Below are 24,846 nucleotides of genomic sequence, written 5' to 3'. Positions count from 1 at the left end.
CACAGTTGCTTTGTAAATTGCTATAGGATTATACCTATAGCCATGATTAGTCTGTCAGACATTTACGTTTTATTAGACAGCAAGTTAAAGTCTTCTAAAGAGCAGAATATTTACTTTCAGAGTAGATTTTTTCCTCCTAAAAATAATTAGGGAGAAATGTGACAGAAGTGAAAATATACTATACAGAAAAATATGTTGCAAAGGACATCCAAAAAACAGGTCAGAATGTATTTGGGTCGAATAAATAGCAAGATTTGCATACTATCTTTGACAACTAAGAATTTTTAATCAATAAAAAGGTATTTTCAACCAGATTTAACTTGGGTCTGTATATTGTTTCATACAAATATTACCCTTATCTCATCTTTATTAAATGGAACATGCCTCAAAAATGCGGGGAAATAAATCTCCATTTTATATTGAGTACTAAGCCTAACAGGGCACTCTCTTCAAGAGCACATACTGGTTTTCTTGAAGGATCTGTCTTTAGTTTTTGAAACATCTAATCTTTCAGAAAAATATAAAAAAAAACCTTATGTTGTTTAGGTCACCCATATGATCATAAATAAGTGAAGAATTAGGGAAGTCAGGTTTTTTGGACCATTTTTAGATAAAAAATCCTAGTTGTAAAACTTACACCTTAAGCTACAAAAATTCACTAAGATTTTAGATTACAGTGCATATCCAGTTAAAATATTAATTTGTTTGGTTTTCAGGGATCTCTAGAGAGCATTTCATTTTTCTTGGCTCAGGTTCTAGAGCAGATGAAAGTATCTGTTCTGCTGGCGGGTGTGCAAGGGGCAAATGTTGTGGTTTAACCACAGCCAACAACCAAGCCCCACACAGCCAGGCTCCACTAGATGTTCACTGAAGAAGAAAAATGCCATCACTGCATTCCCTCCCCTTCCTTCTTCTTCCCCCTTTATATACTGAGCATGATGCCATATTCTCAGAAAGGGATATGAGTATGAAATATTTTTTGGATCAGATGGGGTCAGCTGTCCTAGATGTGTCACCTCCAAAATCCTTGTGTAGTCCCAGCCTGCTTGCCACTCACTCCTCCTCACCAGAGGAGCAGAAGAAGCCTTGGCTATGCAAGCACTGCTCAGCAGCAGCTATAACATCCCTGTGCTTTCAACACTGCTTTCAGCACAAATCCAAGATGAGTCTCATACAAGCTACTGTGATGAAAATGGACTCTACTGTAGCCAAAACCAGACCTGAGACAACCACAGAGCCTGAGATAACCAACGTTGGACCAAAAGAAGACAGATATGTACTTAGGAAATAATGGACAAATATGTCTGGAAAGAAAAGAATGCTTCAAAAGTGAGCTAGCCAATCCTTTGGTTTTCGAGTAGGATTGACCATGCTTGCAGATCTTTACAGATACACTTGTTTTTAAGAGGCTCAAACAATGGAAACTAGCAGTTTTGTTCTTTCTATAGGTAATAAGTTAATTCATGCTTATCCTTTTCTTTCTGTTAGCAGTGTGCATGAAAACAGGTTGGTTTCTTCCTATCCACACCTTTTTTGTGACTGTGCTCCAATCAGACTTTCTTTCAGCAAAATAAACTGTTTCACTGTTTCCTTGTGAATCATGTTTTCTAAAAGTCTATTATTCTCCCTGTTTTTCCTAGATTCTGTTCTAGGGCAGGGACTCAAATAAGAGCATTATGGTTTGACTTCAACTTGTATGTCTGTGTTGTGGAAATGGCATACTTTTTATGCATTACAGTGCACACACCATGTTATCATTGCAGCAACATTTTATTATTCACTGACATACCACAGCTCTCATATGGTCCCACTTGTTTTTAATGAGAAAAATTTCCTTCCAGTTTCAGTGTACTATGAACAGCTTCCTCAAGCCTCTTTTCATCATGACTGAGCTTCCATGAAATAATTGTCTTCCTAATCCCAAACTTGCTCAGGCAGTAGAAAGACTATTACCTGCCCTATGTATATCAGCATAATATGATCTAAGTAACAAGTTTCCTCCCCTAGCAGAGTTATGGTCACAGTGGTACATAACACTGGGCTGAGCCGCATGTCATTCTGTCCAATACAGAGCTCCTCTTACACTCAGTATATCCAAGGAGTAAAAAACCCAAAGAGTGTGTCCAGAGGAGGCCATGAAGATGTTTGGAGGGCTGGAACACTGCACTTATGAAGACTGGAGAAGAGAAAGCTTCAGGGAGCAGCCTTCCAGTACTTCAAGGCGGCCTACAAAAAAATCCGAAGAGGACTTTTTACAAGGGCATGTAGTAATAGGACAAGGAGGAATGGCTTTAAGATGAAAAACAGCAGGATTAGATTAGATGTCAGGAAGAAATTCTTTACTTTGAGGTGGTGAGGCACTGGAAGAGGTTGCCCAGAAAAGCTGGGGATCCCATTCCCTGGAAATGTTCCTGACCAGCTTGGATGGAGCTTTGAGCTGAATGGTCTAGTGGAAGATGTCCCTGCCCAAGTCAGGGTCCTTGAAAGAGGCGATTTTTAAGTTCTTTCTAACCCAAAACATTCTGTGATTCTGTGAAAAAAATGTTCAACAAAACAAGTAACTTTCAAAATTTCCTTCAATAAGCATCCTATTTTAATGAACATATCTTACTCTTCACTAACAATTTGTCACAAAAAATGAAGCAAATTCAGAAGCTTTTGCGCAGTTTCCTACCACATAGTCTTGTTATTTTAATCATTCTCTTACATGTAACTTTTATTTCATTCTATGCAGAAAACAAAGTAAATGAAAGCAAACTACAATGTAAAAAAATTGGCATTTTAAAATTCGGTTTTTCCCTTACTCTTTCTTTACCTTTTCAGCCTATGGAAAACAAAACAGAAAACTTCCACTGCTTCTGCATTCCAGATTATTTTTTTCATAGATTTAGAGTTCTCAGGGATTAAGAGAAGTAAAAGAGATATATAGCATTGATTATAAAGGATCAAGAAACAACAGCCTCTTAGGAAATCCATTACAATAAGGTTAAAGCCAGAAGATGTGGTAGAAAAATGAAGTATTATGTTATCTAGATTAAATGCACACATAAAATTTAATATCAGGAACACAATTCACTAGTGAAAATGTAGTTTAGATGATCCCATTTTCATCTGAGTTAGATCATCATCGTCATCATTATGAGTGTTTACTTTTCTTATTTGATATTAAATTGTGTCTGGTCATATTTCTTTTGCTTAGTGCACAGGATCACGAAAATATCAGGATAATTTGCAGTGGTGAAATTTATTGAACCAAAGGTAAAACAAGAAGTCTTTGAGCCCATAAAAACTAGGTTTTATTGCAGTATAATCTAGAATAATTTTAAATTGATTTTTTACATTGATAATTGAAAGGGTTCAGAAAGTGGCTTAATAAGAACATGGAAGAGAGATTCAATGGTGGTTACTAAATAGGCACATAATAAAAGGTCAGGAAATTGCTTTACCTGAAAACAGCTGGGAGAATATGGGGTGTAAGAGGATGAAATCTGTCATGTGTTCCCATTTATTTTCCTTGACTTAACACTCAAAATGGCAAGAAAAAGACTAATCCAAAAAGACTGATAACAATTGCCTTTCCTTTTTCATTCCCCTCTCCTCCCCTTCTCCTTCTGGTGAGTTTTGGAATCTAACATTTGTTGTAGCCAGGTTAGCAACTTTTTCTATTTGCAATCAACGGTCAAGTTCTTACCAGATGCTGAAACTATGCTTAAAGCAAAGCCTCTTGCAACATGTCTGTAGAATCCTCTGCCTCATCCTGCAGTATCTCAAATTTTCACTAGGTATATTAGATTGCTTTTCCTCCTACAGGGATTTTCTCTTGGCCCAAGCTTCTTAAGAAGCATAGCAGAAATGGAGAGTGAACAGAGAAAACTTAGAGTCTGTATCACAATAGAAAGCTAAAAAACAATTTTTAGAGTAATGCTCTTATTTCAGAAGTGTCTGGGATGGTATTTTGAACCTATCACTAGTGTGACACTATGTTTTCTCTGTCCTGATCTTTAGACCAACCTACAGTGTAGTATTATCTTGTACTTTTTCATTAGATAAACAGGATAAATTTGAAGTGGCTCAGAGAACTGTATAAGGTTGGAGGTAGTCTTGGTGGAGATGCGTCATTGTTCAGAATCAAAGCTGTGTAAAAGGATTGAGTAAATGTATCAAAGCAACCTGCTGATGTCATTAGTATATCTGAGGAATTCAAATATGAAATTCAAAGACATTTCAACAATAAAGAACATATCTTGGTGTGGCTTTATGACCTGTGTTATATAGAAGCTCATAGAGATGGTGATAATCCTAAGTAGATATAGTTAAAAAGCTCTACATAAATTTTTGAATTCTAGAAGTATCATTGAAACATTGATATTTCAAAAGTGGGAAGAAGATGACAATAAGCCATAATATTGTAGAATCGTGGAAATGCAAATCCCTCCAGAGTTTATTCATCTTCATCTTTTCAAGCTATGTTTAAGAGATCCCAGCTTCTTACACAGACAGATCTCTAAAAATCTTAATTGAAAAATGTTTTGCAACTTCTGTGTAAATAAAATATTCCAGTGCATGTCTGTCTTTGGAATGAAAATATTTTGCATGACATCTAAATCATTATTGATGAAAATTAAAATTATAAACTATTTTTGTCATCCTCTAGCTTTTCAATTTGTTTTACACCTTTCTTAACCTGCTTTGCCCCAAAGTGGTTATCAGACACTCCTTAAGGCTTTTTCAGTATCAAAAGGAGTAGAATATTCATCTAATGTCTTATTTATGACATTCTTTTTAATATATTTCAGAATTTTATCTAATATTTTTATTAGCATCACATTGCTTATACCTCTTCAATTTGTAGGCCATTTTTTTTAACCACAGTAGGACTGCTTATTCATTTAAGCACCATTTTACATTTATGATCTGGATCTATTCTTCAGTAAGTGTAGAACATAAACTTACCTCTACAGAGTTTATTTGTATTGATATCAGGCACTCCTCCAGAGTCATTCTGACCCAGCACTTCAAAACTTCAGGACTTTAACTGGAAGGATCTTGTTATTGGCTCAGTGATAGACCATCTTTTAGAGACTGACCCTGCTTTAGTGATGTCTTCTGTAAAGATGGAATCATGTTAATCAGGAATAAGGATTTGTTCAGGGACACCTACTTGCAGAACATTCTGGAATAGCAGTGTTTGCCAAATCCTATAACATTTGGACTGCTTGACTCATTTCCATTTCAGCACACTTGTTTTCTACGCAATCTTTTCCTGAATGCTAGTTATCACTTTGAGCACTTTTATTAATTTTCAGTTAGATCTCCCTCACTTTATTGTTACTACAATGCATACTAAGTTATAAACATCGTCTATTTCCAATAGGTCGTAAGTGTTGGTATTAATTGAATACTAAGCTGAAAATGCATTATTCATTATATCTTGTCAACAGCTATAACTTGCATGCATCTATTCTTTTTTACTATCTAGGAAATGTGTACAAGTGCAAAGTAAGTTCAACAGCATTGTCTCTTAAAATGAAAAATATTAAATAAACATAGAATTGTTTACAATTTACATATCTGAACAGCTTTTCAATAGGCATTGGACAAAGTCTTTTAGATAGCTGTTTTATATGTTTTGTTTGTTATTGTTACTGCCAATTTGTCTGTTGCACTCTAGCAATGAACATGAAAGTTATCTAAGTGTAAACCGTGTATTTTCTATTATTCTATAGTTAGTATAAAAACACATACAACTTGATGTCCATAACCTTTTGTTGAAATGTTACTTTTTTTTTAAGAAAATGTACATGTGGCAAGGATATGAGAAGAAAAAACACCAACCATCTCTTGCTTTACCTCATGAAGATTTCTAAACATTGTTTGTGGTTAAGCCAGCAGGCTGAGTCTGAGTCTGATTCCAACTTCAAAATCAAGGACATTAAAACCATAGACTTTTTTTGATCACCTACTGTTGGGTCAACAGCAAAACCTTGAGTTTTCAAGAAAGAAAAATATACCTAAGCCAGCTCAAAAGTCACAGCTACGTCAGTTTCTACTAGTTTTGTTAAACAACATCTGAAGGACTGTTAACAAGACAATAGTCCAGTCTCATCAAAATTTGGTTTCAGATTTGATATTTCTCTCACTAGAGAGAAATTTCAAATTGCCTCACCTGACAATCCAATCAATCTTTGTATTTGTTCACTCGCCTCCTCCATTTACATATTTTCCCTCCATCAACCCCATTTTTTGATAGTGTACACAGTAGCATGCATGATTGTGCCACCATAGGAAGGATGAAGAGAGACAGGTGGTGGTAGCTCAAGTACTGCTAGAAAAAAACTGAATGCTAATAAGAACAATATGAATTATGATGAATTCTTCAAGGTTCGTACTGAAACTGTTCTGTAGACTAGGAGAACCATCCTCATGCCTTCAAAGCCCAACCAAATCCAACCCCAAAGAGTTATAGAGAGATATATATTGCTTCATCATTTCTGGATGCCCACACTCAGCAACAGAACTGAGGGCTTAATGCAGGAGTTTTCATCTCAAGCATCTTGGGTCCATTCTATTTCTATCCAGTTAGCAGCACCTCACATTTCCAGAGATCAGAACATTCATTAATCAAGATACATTGAACCCTTGGAAGATCCACAGGCTAAGAGTTATGAGTTTATATTCTGGCTATTAGGAGAGAGTCATGCATAACTAGGATCCCTCCTGAGAAGAAGACCTGCCTTTCAACTGTAGAAAACTACTGCCCGTAAGCAAGGTTTTAGTTTCTTATAAACATGCGAAGTATTAAGCTAGATTTAACATTACATATCAACATAATTAAAGCTAATATTACATCCACAGTGTTATCTAAATTTGCACTAGAACAAAACATTGAAACCAGCTCAGCAGCACTTGTGGTTCAATGCTTTGCAAGTAGTCTTTATATAGCAAACTCTCAATCACATTTAATGTTATTTGCCATACATGATGCTTTGAAAAATTCCATCTGGGCTGGTATGCAGCAGAGCATTTCTTCAAAAATATGGGATACAAGAGATTTGTGAAATCTGCTGTCAGATCACTTTCTGGACCAGAATTTAGTTGAATTCTTCGTCTCAGTTTTATTTTTACTGACTTCAGTGTCTGGGGATCAGATCAGAGGCTCTCTATGATTGTGAAATAAAGACTAGGGCTGATATTATCATCCTCTGTCATGACAGCAGCTTTCAACAGAAATAATAAAAATCTAGAAGACAGACTATTTTCAAGATCAATTCATAATTAAAAACCATGTTACCTCAAGGTATTTCTTTGCTTCTCCAAGCATGTAGGGGGGCAGTAGAATGTAATCTTAACCCCTCCAGGCGTTGCAGCTGGGATTAATTACTAGAGATTAAGAACACCTGTAACTAATGACATCAAGTCTCGTAAAAGGGTGTAGCAAGAAGAGAAGTTAGATGGCTGCTGCAAGGATCCAGAGGAGTCACTGCTCAGAGGAGCTGCTCCACAAGAAGCATTAAGAGGGTAGGAAGCTTAGAAGGTTTGGGATCCTTGCAGTGTAAGGATAATAGAACTGGTGCCGTGCACTGCTCTAATATATAAGGCAACACAAGCACAAGATTAATTCCATTAGTTTTGTCTTACTTAAATTAATAGAAACAGATTCAAAAATAACCACTAACAAAAAAAAAAAATCTACCACCCAAGAAAAAACAGCCTGTGCTCGTGAGATTGAAAAGCTAAACGTGGTGCAGGTGTTAGCTGTAACATTTACTGCAAGACCAGAAAATCTTAAATCCTACCGCACTGTTCTTGTCCAGTTATATAAATTTCTTTGGCTGTTATGAGATGGCACAGTGTTCTTGGAATATCTAGTGTGCTGTAACTAATGTATGTATTATTTAGATTCATTCCAACAAATTAAAATTTTACCTTCAACAACAGTCAACACAATAATCAGTCCAGACATAGTTCTAATAGTATTTTTTAGATGGCAGGAAGAAAACCAGGCTAATCCTGTTTTGTTCTTTCACTCCATAGATACACAATTTGCATTCAGTATATGGTTATTTCTAGATGTTTTTCTAGCTTGCATATAAAAACTGAACTATGAAAGACTTTTGAAAGTTAAGATATATCTTCTGCTTCTGCTGTTCACAAGGCAATTAATCTGTCATAAAAGTAACTGTGAGTCATTTGTTAGTGGTTTGTTGAGCTCTCCTGTGAGAAGTGATTTGTTTTGCACAAGGAATTTGAAGTTAAAACAAGACTTTTGGTTTGGATGTTTACCTTGGAGGTCATCTGGAGCACTTGATGCATCAGTTGTTAGACGAAAAATGTACCAAAAATAATTGAAGAAAAAAATTAACTCCGGAATTCCACATTCTGTCCTAATCACAATAGAAAAGTTTTCAGTTCTTTGTCTCTGGCCTAATGAATTACTGATCATTTCATCCCAGATGGAATTGCATAAAAAGGAGAAAACTACAAGTCCCAATCCCCTTTTATTCTACCATCTCAGTCTGTTTTTACCCTCAAAGTCTACATATTCTTGGTTTGGACAATCTTTTGAGAATTGCGAAATTCAGCACAAAAATGTGCATGTGGTGAGATAAGAATTGAGAAGGTTGTCTGTCGGAAACAGAACCTGCAAAAGTTGACTTTGAAAATACAAAGATTATTCTTTAAGCCTTTTATGCCTTTAGGTAATAATTTAACCACCACTGTCTGCTTTTAATTGCATCAACAGAAGAAAGTGGTGACTCTGGCACTTAGCTTGGTATGCAGGAACTAGTTACAGGATGTGAATTAAGATATTTGTATTCATCATCTACTTATAAAGTCTACTGATCTCTACAGTTGTCAGTTACTGTTTATTGTGAATCTCATTCTGAATAATGCATCTTTTCAAGCACAAATTATTTGGAAAGTGGGCACTTAATGTACCATGGAAGATACTGAAATCATAGTCATTGGACAATGTACATTATGTTGCTTAAAGCCTCTACTGGAACTATAGTTTGGCCTGTGCACCATTTAGAGTTGCAAGTCCCCTTGGATGAATTAGTGATATGTGCAATAAATACATGTCAAAGAAAGTTCCTGGAATATGAATATGGTGCCTATGAAGATACACTAATTCATCTACATTTAAGATTAAAAGTTTGTATTTTACTCTAAAATTTTATTTCTCTTTAGAGTAATAATTAATGTCTTAAAATAAATATCAAATAAGAATTCATTTGAGTGTACTGAGATTCATTACAGATGGATTAAAGATTATCTGTTTTTGCACTCTGCACACCTAAATAATCACTGAAGTGTCTTTTGGCCGTTCTTGTTTTTAATGCCTCCCTGTCAAATAAATGATCATTGCAAGTCTTTTTGCAGAAAATTTGTCTTATTTGCCATGTGATTAATAGCTCTTATTATGTTTTTGTAATTCCTAAGGAAAAACTCAGACTACTAAAATTATTTGCTTGTCAACAAAATGTTCTTCAAACTACCAGCAGTTTTCTGTGTTTCATAATGAACTGCTCAACACTGAATAGCACCTCAGTCAAGTAGGCATTAAAATTATAGCTCTGATGCAGTCTTTTTTCTGTCACATATAAACATATTTGGTGGAACAAAATATAGAATAATTAATTCTCAAATAGCACATTGTTTCATGCTTCCTATTTGCTCCATCTCCTACTAGTCTATACCCTACTCTCCTGATGTAGACACCTTTCTTACGTGATATTTTTTTGCTTTTTATTCCTGTTTTAAAATCAATGTACAAATTGTTTTTAGAAAAATTTAAAATCTTTGAGATTTAAAAGATTTGTGCCCAGCTAAATGGAAAACACTGTGCAGAACTGAATACAAAAGAAGAGCATGTTTCATCTGTTGCAATGTAAAGGTCTCAAATCTGATTGCTTCTATTTGAGGTGGTAATCCAAACTGCTTCTGCACTCTGTAGCTAGAAAAAGAAGCACTTCTGTAAGATTTATTGAACTTTAAAGGACACTTCTCCCATACATCTGATAAATCACACTCTGGAAATACCTGACTTTTTCCACCAATTACTGAGAGGGCCTAGTGCAATTTACGTAGAATAGATGTCTGATGACAGATATGCACGTGTGATCAGATACATCCTCTCCTATGAATCTGATTTTGCCATAACTGACTCAGAGGTAGAAAAATATATGCTTTGTAGGTTGAATGTGTTTTCTATAATATTCCTCTCCATTTTTAATATTGTAAATAAATACTGTATTAAAAATGGTCAGAGTACAACTCTGTAAACTGAAATATGCCTTCCTGAAATTCTGCTGTAATACAGAATGCGGTAGGAAAAAATATGCCCTTCTAGAGGAGAATTTTTTTTAATGTACCTGTTTGTGATAGACCTGTTGGGTAAAAGCTAGCAGTTGATGAGTTGTCATCCTCTGCTTCAATGCATGTCAATATATTGTAAATAGATCACTGCACAGCAAAATAAATTAGTAAGGATGTTGCAAATGTGTGCTTGGCTAGTGCAGAAACTCACATGTGTATTGGTTTGTCATTAAACACTCTGTTCCTGTGGTGTTAGGTGGAAAAGGAGGAGGATTTTTTTCAAATATTAAAATCAGATATATTACTGTGATGTATAGTCAACCGTAAATTATCCTTGAATAAGATAGAAAAGCCAGAGAGGACAGTCAATTTGGCTCCAAGCTGAGGTATCACTCAACACAAAGCAGCTAGAAGTGCAGGACTTTGAATACTTTATTTTTTCTGTGAGTCTGTAGTACCTTAATCTCTATGAGATCTTGCTTTTCTTCAAACAAATTAATTTTGTCATCTGCAGAACATATTCACAGACAAGTTATGCTGATTCCCTAGTGATTTAGTTCACATCCAGCAGCTCCAGAGCACTGTCATAGAGAAAACACTGTCCCCATATCCATAAGGGGATATGAGGTAAATTTTTTAATGACATGAAATCATAAGGACTTTCTCTGGCACAGCATGCCTCTTCATCCATGCTGCTAGAAGGCTTTCTTACCAAAGAAGAAGAGTTTTTTCTATTTTGGTGGATGGAAGAACAGTTTGATTTGTATCAAGCTCTTGAACCACACTAGTGCTTGTCAGGAGAGAGCTCGGTGAAACAGACTGCATTTTTAAATGCATGCATGTTTACCTGCTGCTGTAGAAATAGCTCCACATATAAGATCAAGACCTATGGACCCTTGGCAACCAAGTGCTTCTGGGGGCATGCAGCTGGTCAGTACTGAACTCATGCTAATAAGCAATATAAAAAAACATTACGTGACTATTGCAGGGAGTTTTAAAAAGAATTCCAGACTTGAAAGATACAATTTACTGCTAAACTGCTGTAATCAAAGTGAATTACAACTAGTACACAAGGGAAGCAGGTATAAAAGACTTTCATAAAACAAGCTACAAAACAGTTCAGAGAACTTAATGGAACAGTCTATACTTAAACTGAGCAAGATGAATACTTACAGGCCATGTCTGAAATCTAAATGGGAATTAAATATATATATATATATGAAAGGGAGAGGATAGTCTTAAGAAAGTAAAGGAGGAATATTTTGTACATTTCCAAGCATTCCAACAAGTGCTATTGAAATTCTGACACTATTTAGAGATCCAATCAATTCCTAATCACATGTTCTTAAAATATTCCTTAAGATAAAGAAAGTGAGTAACACCATCTTGATTCATGAGATGCTTATATTTTTTAATCAGCCAGTGTAATTGCTGTAGTAAGCACAGTGTGCCTGGCTGGCCCTTGCACTGGCAGCACTTCTACCTTTTCAGTGCAGTTCCTTTGGGTTTAAACCAAATGGAACTAGACTATAAGATACTACAGACTATAAAATACAGTGCGTCATTAAAATATTAATTCAAATGTTGGAAACATATCACTCAATTTCTTGCAGCTCTTATTTCTTCAGAAAATCCTGAGGGGGAAATGTCACACATCATAGTAAAATATTACTGAACAGGAAATAGAGGCTCTGAGGTGCAGTGCCATTATGTACTTATTTATAATATCTCCTTATAATAAACCTCTTAGTTTTAGAAATTTAAAATGTAGTCTGATATCAGTGGTAACAACAGTAAAATATGACAGATCATGTAAAGAATTCTGATTTCCAGTCTTAAAAGCAAAAAAAAAATAAGAACTCTGAATTTTTAATCTTCCATAGACAAATTATCCTTTATTTGACACTTGTAAATCAAGGGGGTGGGATGGTTTGGAACTGTGGAACTGGCAAAATGAAAACTATTCATGGACCCTTGACAGAGCAACGGTGTGGTGAGGAAAATTTCTCTTCTGCAGATTTATATCCTAAAGACAAAATCCTGAAACAGAAAAGAGGGGCAATACTTCAGATTATTACAGCAAAATTAAACTAAACTAATGCACCAGAGACATCATCTGCCTAACTACCTTAAATCTGAATTAAATTATTTATTTCATTTAACTGCCTAAAGGATACACATATATTTTTTAACTACTTGGTCTGGGTCCATTTCATACTCGAGACAAACAGATCTACTCAGTCAGACTTGAATGGACCTAGTTTAGATGTTAACTGTAGACTAAGATGAAACAATACAAAGCAGAACCACAGTCACAGTCCCAATGGTTGAGGTTGAAAGGGACCTCAGGAGGCCATCTAGTTCCCCCCCTTCTGATAAAGCAGTTTCATCCAGAGTAGGTGACATAGGACCATCTCCAGGCAGATTTTGAATAGCTCCAGAGAAGTGGCACTGAAACCTCTCTGGGTTGCCTGTTACAGTGCTCGGTTATCCTCACAGTAAAGAAGATTTTGTCCTGTTCAAATGGATATTCCAATGTTCCAGTTTGTGCCCTTTGACCCTTTTCCTGTCACTGGGTGCCACTGAAAAAGAGTCTGGCCCAGCTCCCTCAGACTCTCCTTTTAAGAGACATACTCCTGTCCCATCATCGTCTTTGTAGATCCCCACTGGGCCCATTCCTGTAGTTCCTGTTTTGAGCTGAGGAGACCAAAAGTGGATACAACACTCCAGGTGTGGCCTCACAGGGTAGAGCAGCGGGGCAGGATAACCTCCCTCTGTATTCTGTCCATGCTTTTCCCCAGGATACTGCTTGGCCTTTTTGGCCAAAAGGCACACTGCTGGTTCATGGTAAACTTCTTGTCCACCAGACCCCCAGGTCCTTCTCCTTTCCTCTGCAGAATGCAAAGGTTGTCTATACAGGCTACTCAGATATAGGAGTATTCATTTAGTCAGATTACTACATTCTTTGAAGGACCCCATCTAAACCAAAAGCACTAAAAGGATGTTATTCATACTACAAGAAGGCAAGAAGCAAAAGCTGGTGGCGTTTTTCTAGTATATGTTTGATAAGAACCTAGAACAATGACATTTTCTCACTTAAACCTCATTTGAATGTTAGTTTAATGAGAATAAAATTTAAAAATAATCTCATATGCATATGATATAGATACTTAAATTCCCTAAGAAAATGTCTTTACTTTGCTGTGAACATGTATTTACTTTTGTTCATGTGTTTACTTTGACGTGCACAACAGTATGTAATTTCCTATATGAAATTTTCCATTTTATGTAGGACAAAAATTGTTCAAACTTCACTAAAAAATAATTTTTTCCCTCTATTTCTTTTGAAAGATTTTTATCTAGGAGGCTTAATCACCTGTCACTACAAGGAAGAAATGCTAGTACTGAAATATTGTTAAATTTAATTCCCACTGTAGCAGTTTACTGAAACTTACTGGTCTTAGATAGGCATTAGTTTAAAATCTGAAATGGGATTCTGGAATAAATAATCAAAATATGGTTCTCTTTTTATTATCTGAGTTGTGCTCAGAATCTAAGATAAAGATATCTTTATTAGATTTGGAAAAATAGAGAGTCTTTTGATTAATGGTCAGATGAAAAGAGCTTTTGAAAATATGGGAGTGACAAGGTCCCTTGTGCTATACTTATTGAATAACCTATCTGGGTAATGGGAGGAAATGCTTCTATCTACAAAGTATTCCCAGTGCCAAACTACATTAGATGCAATAACGGATAGCAAGGGAGGGCAAAATTTGTCAAGAAAATGAGGCAGGTCTGGACAGAAACCAAAAGTCAAGATACAAGCACTATAATTAAACAACTGATTTATTTTACAAATTCTATTTTTAAGAAGCTTTAACAAGATTTTCAGCAAGAGACAAGACATGCTTGAAACAAGACATTTTCAAAAAGGACATAACCTGAACATCTATAGTTTTTACATTGAGTAGGAAAACTGTAAGAAGGAACTAAATTAATTCTGGTTTTGCCTTGTTATTCTCTTCTCTGACCTCAAGCACTCCTCTCCCCACCCCCAGTATCTATTAAAAATTGTCTTTGAAAAACCAAAAACATATGTCTTGGTTCCCTCCTATAGAAATCTTAGTTAGATGGGAATTACTTGCTTTTAAGTGTTTGGAAGGTTTTCAGAATAAGATCAGAACCTGTATGATAGTAGTGATTTTTCAGCAAACAGCTGAGATTTTAAACATTTAATCAACTCGCAGAGAAAAAAATTCTCTCTGTAGATGGCATTTTAAAAAATATTTTGCTCAAACATTTGTTTCATGACTGAACTTTTAAAACTTTACTGTAGAATAACTTTTTCTGGGGTTCTCAAGTGTTATGACCGCACAAGAGCCATCCATTTCACAACTGAGGAAAGTTTACACAGCACAGGTCGATTTTCAGCTTCTTCTATTTCTTCTTATTTACTGGATAACATCCAAAAATACTCAAGTGAAATGAAAAATAAAAAAAAAGAAAAGTGAAAGGCAAATTAAAAAGTCTTAAGAGCTCACACAAAGTCTAATGCAATTTCATCAAATTGCCCACAGCTGACTTCCGTAGTTTTTCCCTAATAATTCAGCTTCTACAGGCCACCCATATACAAATTATGTAGCACAGCAGTAGATCAAACACAGTTATTGACAGAAGCAATGTTGGTATGTCAACTCCACAGAATTTAAACATAGTAAAAAATGTGAGAAGGATATCAATTTTGAGGGCTTACAGCCACTACTAATAACCATCTGAAAGAGATATTTATGTTTTGTGATGTGAAATAAACACAGAGGGACCATGAAGGAGAAGTTAATGGGGAAACTGATCCCTGGTCTCTGCTGAAATGCTTCCTTGCATCTTCCCATGGAGTACATAGGTTTCCAGAGCACTAGATATCTTCTCTTCTGTATGGCATATTAATATTTCAGGAGAATCTCTGCTTCAGCTGCTTTATCCAGACAATATATCAATCCAAATTCATACCTGACATAAATCTTAAACTCAGTTGAATTTCACCAGATTTTATTTTACCTCACAAAATTCCCCTATCTTTTACTATGCTCTGAATCATCTTTAGCTATATTAGAAAAAAATCAAATAGATGATATTCAAAAGAAAACAATAGGGTAATTGGGTAGTATTTAATGAAATACTTTACTGAAACTTCGTGAATTTATTTTTTAATTGGTTTACAGCAAGTCTGCTGGCTACTAGAGAGTTATATTCGCTCAGATTTTCACAAGAAAAAAATGGAATGTGAAATGCATGTCACCATAAATCACAGATTTTATAATTACACTAAATTGTTATTAGAGTAAAACATTGTGTAATTCTGGCATTCTGTTGGAGAAAATATGCTGAGTGATACTTAACCTTACCTTTGAACATTCTTGAAGGTCATTGTCAGTATGCTTTAGGTTATTACAAAAACCATAGGAGGCTTCAAAGTGCAAAAAAACTCAGAAGTTATTAGGTGTGATTTTCCTAGAGTTATGCCTAATCCATACAAAATGGTTATTTTTTGACTTTTAGTATTAAAATTATTTTTATATTAGAAAAACAAAACAACCTCCTGTTTATTGATTTCAACTACTTACTCCCAAAATACAATTTTTGTAGAGTTTTGGATTTTTTTTCTAGATTAATAATTAAATTTGAGTTGTATCAAAAGATTAATCCTACTAATTGGGTGATGATTTTATTCTCCATTATCTGAAGATACAAAAAAGGCCAATGATTTTGGTATGCAATTTCATTTACCTCTGTATGCATTTAACAGCTAAGTGAAGCTCTACGTCCACTGAAGAACTTTGACCATACACTCCAAGGAGCTTCGACCAGCAGCAAGACAGAGAAATGGAGCAAAAACCTCACATTATTTGCCAGGAGGAAAAAGGTACACATGGAAATAATTAGAAGACAGTCAAAAGCATTTTACTTTTGACTTAGAATATTACTGTGCATAATATATAGGTTTATTTTTAACTTAAACAGAAAATCCCACTAATCTGATGCAATATGCATAATATTACTCTGTCAAGAGTGTTTTCAACTATGTATCAATTTACTTGTAGATGATTTTCACTACAAATACAATAAGTATATCTTGTACTTCAAGGAGATATATGTTGTCAGCATCTGTTGTGAAAGACTACATGTATTGTAAAACTAAATAAGAAATTATTCTCCTAAGTATAAAAATAACACATTTAGAAATTCCATTGAAAAAATTATTCTCTTGCACTAGATTTCTAACAAGTGCTTTCTTATCTCAGAATAATTATATAAGAGATACTAAAGCTGGTAATTAAGTATAAAAGATTGCAGAAACAATTTTAAAGACTTTTTGCTAAAATAAGCAGATCCAAAAGGGACATTTCTATATTTGAATTGCAAATGTCTTAACTGTTCCTTGCTGGTTCCAGGGACTATATAAAGAGCTAGACAGTCAAGCTCCTTAAGAACTGAAAAAAGTGACTTAGGCACTTAATTGGGTCAAACAGGAACTCAAGCTCTGAAACACTCTCTTGCTATTTGTTTTGGTTTTTATTTTGTGGTGTGTTTTTTTTTTTTTTAATTATTTTCTTTCTGGTGAAAATGGCACATTTGCTCTTTGAAGAGACAGCATGAAAGAAGTTCCACATAAATGCTGTCAAGTCCCTGAGGACAGTAATGGGCATGACTGTCCCTGTCCAGGCTCTCCGGTGTCTTCCTCCACCCACCACCCACAGCCCAGGACTCCATTTCCTGTACTTATATTCCTGTTTGCCTCAGAAGCAATTTCCATATAAAGGTCACACATCATGATTTCTTGTTTTGATCCTCTTTGAAAACTACTTTATGGAATTCAATAGGAAAATTAACTAGTTTTTCAGTACCATATTATGCAATTAGCAGTTGCCTACATCTACTGCATTTTCAATACTGACAGCCTTTTATAAAACCTTTTATCTTTCAATCTGCAAAGAGCAAATGCTTTTGCAGGGAAATTTAGCATGAGTCAAATAGATGGCTGAAATAACAAGGAGAAAATAACAGTAAAAAACAGCATAAAAAATCCATGCAAAAATAACAGTAAAAACATGCAAAACACTGTCAACAATTTCTGTGAAATGCTGAATTTTAATTACTATAACTAATTATAATACTGCTACATTTTTCTCACATTACAAATGTACACTGGGATAATGCGGATTAAGATAAAGTTCCACAAACAGCAGCCAAAAATAGAACACAATCTCATGTTTATAGAGAGAAACAGGGAACTTTTCCCTAACCTTAGCTTTGACATCCTATTAAATGCCATGCCTTTGAGTGACTAGTTCCATTTATAGTCTACTACTAGTCCTTCAATGAATGCAGTAGTCAGATGAACTCTTGTGATAAATAAACATTTACTTAATAGTAATCTCTTTGAACTCTACTATGAAACATGGTTTATCTCATCATCACATTGCTCCCTTTTCCCTCCCTCAAATCATAACTTAAAATTACTGCTATGTTTTATACATTAGTTTTGTTTTGTTCAGGGTCATTTAAAAAACAGTAAAAATTTCTACTAAAACAAATATCTTATTGCTCTTGATAGTCTCTTCAAAAGAGTAAGAAATCACTGCTACAAAAATAGTGTCTTCCTTTCCAAGATTTTTGTAAATATTGTTTTGTTTTGCTGTGTTTTATCATTTCCTGCAGCTTTTCTCTATTTGGAAACAAACAAATTTTGAGTTTAGACATTGTTTACATATTTAGAAATGTCACTCAGTTGTGTACTTTCATCACTTATTAAAAGTTGTATACTCTATGTTAGACTCATTCTAGTGGTATTAATATAAATTTCTTAAAATTATTTTTCTTCAGGTACATTTAATTATTAAAGAATAGTATAGACTACTGTATCTGTAATTTCCTATTTTGGAATTTAACCTTCAGGACTTTACTAATTCAAGATATTACAGCATGTGTACTTTTTAGATGAGTGTAATCTTTTAAATTAATGAAATAAGATGGATTTTCCAGATTCTGTAGCAGTTTAGAACTACCTGAAAGGAAACATACTGCTTTTTAGGTAGTCAAAGAGAAGACAGACATCAAAACATCTCAATTCAAGACATCAAAACAACAAAACAAATATTTTTTATATTTTTATTTTCAATCATCACTTTCCTGCACTTTAAATTATAATTATGAGGAATCTTAAATGCAGGATGGTCTTATCAGCTTGATGTCTAGATTTTACCCATGTTCTTATGATGGTTCAAAACCAGAAGACAGTGATCCAGCTTTTATGTTCTGTGGGGAAACTGTTCCATTAAGTATGGTTAATCTCAAACAGAATATATTCAGAAAGAGCATCATGACCACGTTTGCTATCATCAAAGAGTACAACAATTAATTGGTGACATTGTTAATGGGGAAGTTGGAACTGAGCTATAGTGTAGCAGAGAGTTATTTGGCAAGGCTTTCAAAACAGAGGAGTGAATTATGTACCAGGTTAGCATGTGGTGCTATGTACATTCTGCTCCTCGTTTTCAAGAGTTCTCTACTCCTAAGGCTAAAAAACTTTAAAGTATATGGCCGTTTTGCACTTTGCTTTAGAGGGCCCGCTGTGCACACAAGCATGAAAACCTATGATGCAACAAAAGAACCAATAAGAAATACCCCATTATCCTTGCCATGGTATGAAAAGTTCTGTTTCCAAAGGGCTGCTTTTGTGCTGTCCACTTAAGAAGTCACAAGCAACACACATGGCAGTTCTGGGAGATGGGAAGACCTAGATCAAGTATCTGACTTCCGGGGCAAGAACTCTGCACAGTCTAATGTCTAAGACCACAGTGTAGGGAAACAAATACAACCCAAGGTGAGAGATGGAGGCTGGCCTTCACAAAGCTGGCAGCACAAGACCAAAGGAATTTTTAAACTCAGGTTCCCTAGACTTTGTAAAAAGCAACAAAGTTTGTTTTCTTCCACTGAAAGTCTATTTCTATTGAAGAAAGCAAACTCTTCCAGCTCTTGTAGAGACTAGAAAGTTTGTTTAAACAGATCAAGGAAGTATTGCAAATTCCTTTGGAGGACGACAGAAAAATGGTGAAACATAAAGCATCTGAGATATAGTATGTTCAGAGTGACTCTTGTATAAATGTATGTCCTACTACTGGCAAAAAAAAAAATCTGTATAATTTCTTCCTCCATAGTGATGGATAATAATTTTCTAAAGCTGTTTGGGTCATCTTCTGATGGGTGAATCTGGACAGACTTCAGAATTCATCATTCTCTTTATGTACAATCCTTTGATAAAAGAAATTGATGAGATCTAGAAAGAACTGTCACCATGTTGTGGTCTCAACAACATAACAATTTTAATTTGACTGTGGAGCACAGAAAGAAAAAGTCACTGCCTTGTCATGAATTTATATCTAGAGCTATCAGAGCCAGCTGCAGAATTTTTCTCCAAGTGCTTGTGAAATGCATGTCTTATGGACATGCTTGATACAATTAACAGAAGAATTTTGGGGTTTTTTTAGACCTTCAATACTAAAAATTTCTAAGTGTGTGTACTGAACCTAACTTATATATTTAGAGCTCTAAACAATGTACTCCTAACAATGACATGAAATGTTCATGATGGTAGATCTGCACAATTCTAGAGGTTTTACTTTCTCTGAAAAGTGTTTTGAACTCATTATGGGACTTTTTTAAAGGATAGGAAGTTCACAAGCATTGGACTAGATTTGTGCCATCTAAAGCACACCACCATAGTCCTTTAAAGACTCAGGTTTGCTGAACACAATGTACATAGAGTAATATTTTGCCAATCTCACAGCCCTTTCTCTGCAGGATTTTGGGTCTTTTTGTCCTATAGATTGCAAGAAATCTACGTGGAACATGTCCAGAATTCTACAATCTTGATTTCTCAACCTGTAGCTTTACTGCTGTCTGTTTCCCACTAATAGATATGAGAGAGTCTCTCCCTGAAGAACAAAAATTGTAGTGTGGGTGGCTGTGTTGCAGTCTGCAATGTACGAGACGACTGACGGAAGGTCATTCCCTTAGCCTAAGGTAAATGAGACAAATATTCCCTAAGAATGACTTCAAAGGTTCAGTAGAAAAATATTCTGGCTGTCATTGGTTGGATTTACAATTTATTATTATTTCCCCCTACTATAAATGTAGTTCTTTTTTTCTAACTGTTATTTCAGCAAGCGTAGCCTGAGGTCAGGTTTTCTTCTTCTCATTCCATCTGTCAAGTATATGGGGCCACAATCTCTGCTTGCTGAAGTTTTCCAGCAGTGCAACATTATTTGATGATTTCTGATTTATGCTATTAGAGTTTTACACTACAGTTTGAGTTCCTCTAAGTTGAACAATGACCACATGTGCATTTTTTCCACTGCTGGTGTTTAACCGTGCCCAGGAAAAGCCTCAAGTTGTCTCTAGAATCAAATAGACAATTTAGTTCTTGTAACTGGCATTCACGAGGGAAAGGGGGAAAAAAATAAAGGGAAAGGAAAAGGAAGGCTGAGAAAATGAGATCATAAAAGACTAAAGCCACTGAGAGAGAATCCCAAGATGTAAGTTTTATAATCAAATTCCAGACCAGAACACTGCCTTAAGGAAGCAGTCAGTAACCAAGATGTCTTATAAAAATGAGAAAAATATTTTTCTTTCTGCCTTTGATTTTCTGTGACTAGCTTAATGTTTCTTCTCTACAGTTCTCTTCCCATTGTAACTTCTATTTCTTGATCAAATTGGGAAAATAAATCTGTAAGAAAGGAACTCTTAATGAAGATTTCCAAATAGCTTAAATGATATTTAATTACTGGTATTCTATATATATATTATGGTGTTTTCAAAGAACTGACTTGTAACATCTTTCATAGGAGAGCAGGGCTAGAAGGAATGCAACCTGTAGTATTCATGGAGATGGGGAGGAAGCAGTTTTGTGCCCTACTCTCTCCCATGAGAGTGTGTCTCAGAGGGTTCCTGAGCTGCATCAGACGAAGTATGTCTCTACAGTCCTTTAAACAAAAGTAAGGAAAATTACCAGACATGACTCCATCTCTTCCTTGCCGTATCAAAGCAAAAAAAAGAGTGCTTGAAACTGTGTTGATCAAGCAGCATTTGCATCCATTAAAAAATATCATAAGCTGCTGATAATATCCATCAGCACTCAGGTCAAAGGGTTATTATTGAGAAATGTCTGCATGCTCCCTCTACTCATCTGATCGGGAGCCTCAACAGGAACAAAGTTGAACTTTGCAAATCACTGGTTGAAACCTCTAATACAACAATTCAAAAAGTCCAGATTGCTTTAAAAACAAAACAAAACAAAACGGAAAAAAAAAAAAAAAAAAAACAAAAAACCCAAACAACTGCAGGTGGAAAAAAAGTGGTGAGTCTTCTGATGGTGGATTTGGCTGTGTGCAATACTGTTCAGAAAATGCTGTGCCTGCTGTTTTTATAATAAGATGACCTTTTCCACTGCAAAGACACAGCCATCGCAACCATTAGTAAAGCACTAATGAATAGTCTCCTATTCAAACAGCAGCAAAGCAGAAATCGGATGTATCCTATGTCCCTTTCACTTCACTGAAGTGTGAACTCTAAAACCTCATTGGAAACTGAACATTTTGATGAGAGGAATAGCAGCAATGTCACACTGAATCATGACTGCTACAATTTTTAATTTTCTGCCTTTTATTGTTTGTTGTTTTTTTGGGGGGGGGAGTGTTGCTTGTTTTCGGTTTGTTTTTTTTTTACCTATGAATATGCTTAACACATCTGTACACAATTTACTATTTGTGCTCTTACTGTGCCTAGGAGCCATGATCTAGGTTAAGGACTCAACAACTTATCTAATATTCAGCTGTGAAGATAAATGGCGTTGATTGATCTTGTTCTGCCATTTCTAATGTCATGATGCTCTTCTGTCAGACTTTGCCATTCCTGAGGGGTTTGAACCCTCAACAGGTGATATTCAATATCTGCTCAAAAGTGGTAATGTCTTGAAATGCTACATTATTCAGACTTCCACTTTTTTATTACATGGGACAGAAGACACTGTAGCCAGATTTTAGAGATGAACATCATATTCTTAGTTCAGTTGATAAAAGTAGGGTAACATATTTAGTTTGTGTAAAGTCTGGTCAGCCAGAAATTGCTCTAGATTTGGCTGTGTACAGAAAAACTTTTCCCTATAACAAAAATACTGTGTAAAACAGGCTATAGAAAAACTCTCCTTTTCGAATTTTCACTATTGGTAAAGAAGAGATTAAGTCTGTTTATGTAAGCATATCATTTCACCTTACAAAGAAAATAGGAGGTGACAATGAAAAGTGTACTTTCCAGGCTATGAGGTAATTTAAGAACCTAAGATATCCTCATACTGTAGTTAGGTAATAACTTTAGGAAACCCACAACTTGTAACAGCCTGTGGCTGACCTCTACCCAAAATGTTGAGCTCCTCCCAAAAGAAATACAACTGATCATGCAGGAGCAGCCATGCCTGTGTTTCAAATATGGAAATTTTCCAGAGTTGGTTTTCGGACATCAATAATGTATAATAGTACACATATACTAGTTTTTAACCTGTTAGAATGGATTCATAAAAATTCTGTGCACTTATTGATACAAAAAAAAAACAACAACTGGTTAAAATTTCAGAAGCATCAATCCAGATGGAGTCACAGGCTTTCAGAGCTGTCAGTGAAAAATCTGAACCCTTTTATTTATTGTTAAGCATTTATTTATATTCAGCTCAAATTTTAATATATATTTTAGTAATAAACCCCTAATAATTTGAATGAGAATCAAGAACCTAATTACTTGTGAGAGAATTAAATTTCTGATTTGCTTTTGAAAATAAATCTGAAATATTCATAGCATAATATAATATAATGGAATATAATATATATATTATGTATAATAGTACGTACTCAACATTGTTACATAAATAGGCTGGTGTGCTATAACATGTACATGGATATTTGAAAGTATTTTGAAGCTCAGAGGAAGTTGTTTAACTTTTAACAGCTCGGTTACATAAATTCTTTCATTTTATTGATGCTGTGTTCTTCTTTATCAGCTTTTTATCTCATTTCTAGCACAACTGATATCAGAAGTCAGTACTGTAGTAAACTGTTTTAATTTGCCTAGAAATTAAAGTGTGAAACGGATTTTAAAATTTTTGATTAAAAGCACAAAAGAATGTTTCCAGAAGGAGACAACTGTGCTAAGCTTCCTTCCACAAAGAAGTTTTATAACTAGGTCATAAACCCCTGAAATTAAGTCAGAAGTGCTGACAGACCCCAAACTTTTAGAAGCTCAGTAAGCTCCAGTCTAATCTTCTTCTCCCAGAGGGGGAAAATCTTTTTCTTGAGACTAAATTGTAGGCTGTAAAATAGTTGTTTTGTCACGTAGAGCTCTGGGTATACAGTAAAGAAATGTACAGCAAAAAAAGGAATGTGTTGTTACTATAGCAACTACAAGTCAAAAAGATATCTTAAAATATCTTTTTATTCTAAATTTATCCTATGAAACATTTCCCAGTCTTGCTTATTTATGTTACACAATATAGTTTTCATTTGTTAGCATGGGTCGGATGAACTCTGAAACTACACTGGAATTACTGGAGGTAAACAGATATGAACTAATGAGAGATTTGTCCCCAGTGGACCTTAGATATACTAGGGTATGGAAAAAATTACATAAAATTACACATTGAAAACTTTTATCTTAGAAGTCTTATCTATTTGTGTATGTATGTGAACAAATTATTTTATATAATCCTCTTCTAAGAAGGACCAGTTGTTTTATAGTTAGTTTTTTTTTTTTAATGTTTCAAAATGATAACATGATTGTTATGATCTTTATATGAAATGTTTATATTTAGCAGACAGCTTTGACAGAAGAAATTTGTGGTGTTTGCAAATTGTTTGTATATTTGGTATGGAATTTCTCCGTTGTGGAATTTCACTTGTTTTCATTTCATAAGGAAAACCAGTATAAAATAGAGTACTGTTGAACATTTTTTTGCATATTTCACGCCGTGAGCTTCACATTAGGAGAAAATCAAGGTCTTTAAACTTCTGTTTTACTTGTTTTACATGAAATAAAGCCAGAAGAGAGAATCCTGTTGTAGTGGTGAAGAGTAAGTAAAAAGTAACAAGACTTACAAAAGGCGGTTGAGGGTACTTTGCAATAGAAGTAACAATTTGTCCCTGATAAAATGATTGTTGCTCTAGTACAGCCACAGTACCATGGAAGTTTATTCTGTGCTACACTGGGGAAAAAAACCAACAAAAACTTTCAGCCCTACTGTGGATCTTCTTGAAGATAATGTAACCAGCCATAACCTTGAGATTTCATTGTGATTCCTCCTTTACGTTGAAGTTTCATAGACTTTCAAAATTGCTTGCGTGTGTGTATCTATATTCTGCTTTTCTTGTACTTTACTTTTTTCACTTCACTAAATTTTATAGTACATTTTGTGTTATAATTAAAAAT

Source organism: Camarhynchus parvulus, chromosome 3, assembly GCF_901933205.1.
Source record: "Camarhynchus parvulus chromosome 3, STF_HiC, whole genome shotgun sequence".
Classification (NCBI taxonomy): Eukaryota; Metazoa; Chordata; class Aves; order Passeriformes; family Thraupidae; genus Camarhynchus; species Camarhynchus parvulus.
Note: the sequence above shows the minus strand (reverse complement) of the source record.